The following is a 5,627-nucleotide window of genomic DNA, read 5'->3' on the forward strand; positions in this document are numbered from 1 at the left end:
ACTAATCGATAATGAGAATCGTTGTCGATTATTTTCATTATCGATAATAATCGATTTTATCGATTAGTTGTTGCAGCCCTAGACTATATGATGCTTTAGAGGGCTATAAAGACCCAATTTCTAATAAGTAGAAACAACCAATGGTCAGTTCTTATATGGGACATCCCATACTATATGCACACCTCATATAAACACATTTTACTGCAGCATTTTTTGAGATATGACACATTATTACACTTTAGAGGGCTATAAAGATACCATTCTAATAAGTAGAATAAATGAATGGTCATTTCTTATACGTGACGTCCCATACTATATGCACACCTCATACAAAACCATTTTACTGCAGCATTTTTGAGATATGGGACATTATTCTACTTCAGAGGCCTATAAATACCCCATTTCAAATATGTAGTAAAAGCTAATGGTTAGGTGTAGTAAAAGCGTATGCAGGACGTCCCATACTATATGCAGACTTCATATGAAACCATTTTACTGCAGCATTTTCAAGATATGACACATTATTACACTATAGAGGGCTATAAAGACCCCATTTCTATTAAGTAGGAAAAAAACAATGATCAGTTCTTATACGGGACGTTCCATACTATATGCACACCTCATATCAAACCATTTTACTGTAACGTTTTCAAGATATGGAACATTATTACACTTTAGAAGGCCAGAAAGACCTAATTTCTGTAAGGTAGAAGACATGAATGGTCAGTTCTAGCGGACATTTCAGATCATATGCACACTTTATATGAAGCCATTTTACTGAGGCAATTTAGAGAAATGCACCATTATTTCACTTCAGAGGCTCATAGAGAAGTGTAATCTAGTAAGTAAAAAAAATGGTTGTTTTTCTAAATCTATGTGTAAATCATGGAAAAACATTTTACTGTATGATTTTTTAGGAGCATGCCATTATTTCACATATAGAGTATAAGGATTGGAGCTGAACCTTTAGTGAGATCTCCAGAAGCAAGAATTGGGGATACGCTATGATCCATCCATCCATGCATCCATCGGATGCATGCTACTCTAAACTTTCACAGAGCAAAGACTCCATATTAGGTGTTCAGACAGTGTGTGAGGTATAGTGTGACAGTTTGTGTGACTTCATATTTGCTGATAGAGTAGGAAGTGCCTTGCATGCAAAGGCCATTATTTTTATTTATGTATTTAGAAATGAAGTTTTTTTATAAGCCTCAAAACTGGAGAAACAATGTACGGTTTTTAAGATTTTTTTTAAAATTTGAATGTATGCAACTTCAAACTGCCACAGTACACAGACTTCTGATTAGCTGTGCTGATAGAGTAGGAGGTACTTTGCAAGAAAAGGCCATTATTTTTTCTACTTATTTAAAAAAAACATTTCTATAGGTTGCAAAAATGAGGAACTATTAAAACGTCTTTGAGTGTTTTGTTGTGTCAAACTGCCACAGTACACAGACTTCACATTAGGTGTGCTGAAAAAGTAAGAGGAACTTGGGAAGAAATAGCCTTTTCTTATGACTTATTTGAAATAATATTTCTATAGTTCTCAAAACTGGAGTTTCTGAGAATTTACCAAATTGCTACGGTAAAACACACCAATCAGGCATAACATTATGACCACCTTCTTAATATTGTGTTGGTCCCGCTTTTGCTGCCAAAACAGCCCTGACCCATCGAGGCATGGACTCCAGTAGACCCCTGAAGGTGTGTTGTGGTTTCTGGCACCAAGATGTTAGCAGCAGATCCTTTAAATCCTGTAAGTTGCGAGGTGGGGCCTCCATGGATCGGACTTGTTTGTTCAGCACATCCCACAGATGCTGGATTGGATTGAGATCTGGGGAATTTGGAGGCCAAGTCAACACCTCAAACTCGTTGTTGTGCCCCTCAAACCATTCCTGAACCATTTTTGCTTTGTTGCAGGGCGCATTATCCTGCTGAAAGAGGCCACAGCCACCAGGGAATATCGTTTCCATGAAAGGGTGTACATGGTCTGCAACAATGCTTAGGTAGGTGGTACGTGTCAAACTAACATTTACATGGATGGCAGGACCCAAGGTGTCCCAGCAGAACATTGCCCAAAGCATCACACTGCCTCCGCCGGCTTGCCTTTTTTCCATAGTGCATCCTGGTGCAATGTGTTCCCCAGGTAAGCGACGCATACGCACCTGGCCATCCACGTGATGTAAAAGAAAGCATGATTCATCAGACCAGGCCACCTTCTTCCATTGCTCCGTGGTCTAGTTCTGATGCTCACGCGCCCACTGTTGGTGCTTTCGGCGGTAGACAGGGGTCAGCATGGGCACCCTGACTGGTCTGCGGCTATGCAGCACCATACACAACAAACTGCGATGCACTGTGTATTCTGACACCTTTCCATCAAAACCAGCATTAACTTCTTGAGCCATTTGAGCTGCAGTAGCTCGTCTGTTGGATCGGACCACACGGGCCAGCCTTCGCTCCCCACATGCATCAATGAGCCTTGGCCGCCATGACCCTGTCGCCGGGTCACCACTTTTCCTTCCTTGGACTACTTTTGATAGATACTGACCACTACAGACTAGGAACACCCCACAAGAGCTGCAGTTTTGGAGATGCTCTAACCCAGTCATCTAGCAATCACAATGTGGCCCTTGTCAAATCCCGAGTGCACTTGCTAATTGAAGGCGGATTGTATAAAATGGATAAAAAAAAAAAAAAAAGTTTATTAACAAGCTGCAGTTTTATTACATCACGCGCTGGCACAGATGCAGTATATATACGCCACGGGTCATCAATAAGGTGCAGATTGGTCCTCAATTGCTCACACATTTTCACAGCACGCGCTCAAACTCATCAAAAGTCAACAAGTTCCACAAGCAACAACGACTTATCCAAGTGACCGCTGCAGAACGCACGCGAGAGAGGTAGCGCAGATCGCGAGTCTCATAAGTGAGTGTGAATTTACCGAACGTGGCACTTGCGGGAGTTAACACTGTATGCAATACCCGCAACCTCACACCAAATTTCAGGCCGTGTAGATAGAGCATATATACAAATCATTTAGTAAGCAGAAATCCGAAATTTACCTTAACATTAGAGGAAGATGCGACTGAATTGATGCTTGAAGAATGCACTTCCAGCAGCCATGATAAACAGTTGGCGGTTAAAGTGTTCTATGCACAATTTGATTTGACGAAAGTCACGAGACCTATTACTCTCTATCCAATCACGTTGATGGATAAAAATAAAATTAAAATAAGCATGTAACGACCACAAACGGAGGAAAATAGCAGAGTAAAAGTACCGATACATCACTTAAAATGTACTCAAGTAAAAGTAAAAGTACACAATTTTTAAACTACTCAAAGTACAATTACTGATAAAAACTACTTAATTACTGTAACGTGAGTATTTGTAATTCGTTACTTCACACCCCTGCTGATCAGTGTATAAAGGGTGCACATAGTATAGGAGGTCCCTTATAAGAATTGGTTGTTGATTTTTTACTTATTAGAATGCTTAATTTTACAATTTTATGAATCTATAAGTGAAATAATAGCATGCTCCTTAAAATGATACAGTAACATGTTTTCCTTTGATGTATAGAAGATGGGAAATGACTTACAAGAATCAACTTTTTTTACTTAGTAGATTACACCTCTCTATAAGCCTCTGAAGTGAAATAATGGTACATTTCTCTAAAATGCCTCAGCAAAATTCCCATTCATTACTTCTACTTGTGGTTAAAATGTGGTCTTTATAGCCCTCTAAAGTGTAATATTATACATCTTTAAAATGCTGCAGCAAGCGGTTTCATATAAGGTATGTATAGGACGTCCCATATATTAACTGATCATTGCTTTTCTTTAGTTATCAAAAATGGGGTCTTTGTTGGATGCTAAAGTGTAATAATGACCCATATCTCGAAAATGCTGCAGTAAAATAGTTTCATATAAGGTGTGCATATGGGATGTCCCATGTACTAACTGATCATTGGTTAATTCTACTTATTAGAAATGGGGTCTTTATAGGCCTCTGAAACACAATAAATTAACATTTCTGCAAAATGCTATAGTAAAATGTTTTTAAATAAGGTGTGCATATAGTATGGGACGTCCCAACTGATCATTGTTTTTTTTTCCTACTTATTAGAAATGGGGTGTAATAATCTGTCATATCTCGAAAACGATGCAGTAAAATGGTTTTATAGGAGGTGTGCATATAGTATGGGATGTCCCATATACAAACGGATTATTGGTTTTCTCTACTTATTAGAAATAATGCTGCAGTAAAATAGTTTCATATAAGGTGTGCATATGGGATGTCCCATGTACTAACTGATCATTGGTTTCTTATACTTATTAGAAAATGGGGTCTCCATAGGCCTCTGAAAAATAATAAATTAACATTTCTTCAAAGTGCTATGGTAAAACGTTTTTATATAAGGTGTGCATATAGTATGGGACGTCACGTATAAAAACTGGCCATTCATTTATTCTACTTATTAGAAATAGTGTCTTTATAGCCCTCTAAATTGTAATAATTAGGGATGCGCCGATCCGATATTCATATCGGGTATCGGCTCCGATAGTGCCATTTTTCTCGGATCAGGTATCGGTCAGAGAGGGCCGATCCAAATCCGAGATTTTTTTTTTATAGTATATACTTATATATAAATACATTCATGAATGTTTTTCATTAATGGATTTTATAATACAAATAGCAATGTGTAACATTTTACCATATTTAGTGCAACACTTTTATTTGTTCCCCACAAAATATTGTTTTTTTATTAAATGTTTGGATTTCTAAAATTATTGTGCACTTATTTTTCTAGAATAACTTTTGCTGCCGAATTATCCACTAACCTAGTTTATGATACATTTTTGTCATAGATTATAAATATACATAGGCCTATATTTTTTCATATTTATTGTTTATTTTATTTTTCTTTATAATGAAGTAGTCTGTATCTAGTAGATTGTGAAAGAATGATTATCAGTTCCACACACAGAGATAAATAAATTCTACATTTATTTAAATGGAGAAAAAAAAAAATACTTCACTGGTATCGGATCGGTATCGGCCAATACTGAACCCTAGGTATCGGAACCGGTATCGAAGGCGAAAAAGGTGGATCGGACCATCCCTAGTAATAATGTGTCATATCTCAAAAATGCTGCAGTAAAATGTTTTATATGAGGTGCGAATATAGTATGGGACATCCCTTATAGGAACGGACCATTGTTTTTTTTCTACTTATTAGAAATGGGGCCTTTATAGCCCTCTAAAGCGCCATATGGTCCCATATCTCAAAAATGCTGCAGTAAAATGGCTTGATATCAGGCGTGCATATACTATGAGACGTCCCGTATAAGAACTAACTCGGTGTCCAGCCCGGCCCAAAAGCGCTCCCCCAAAAGCAATTAGAATATGGGCCGTTATAGATGGATTAGGTAATGTTAAAGGGGGTTAGCTATGGTGGGTCAGGAGTTTGAGTGAACAGGGATGGACTGGGTCGGCTGATGAGGGTTCGGTGAGCTTCTTTGATATGGAAGCAGTCTGACCCGCACGTAGGTCTTGAAGGCCTCTGGCTTCTGAAGGCTTCTGACAAAATCTGTGTCCTGATGTTGCTGGCTACGGGGGGT

Source organism: Sinocyclocheilus rhinocerous, unplaced genomic scaffold (assembly GCF_001515625.1).
Source record: "Sinocyclocheilus rhinocerous isolate Xijiao unplaced genomic scaffold, SAMN03320098_v1.1 scaffold1539, whole genome shotgun sequence".
Classification (NCBI taxonomy): domain Eukaryota; kingdom Metazoa; phylum Chordata; class Actinopteri; order Cypriniformes; family Cyprinidae; genus Sinocyclocheilus; species Sinocyclocheilus rhinocerous.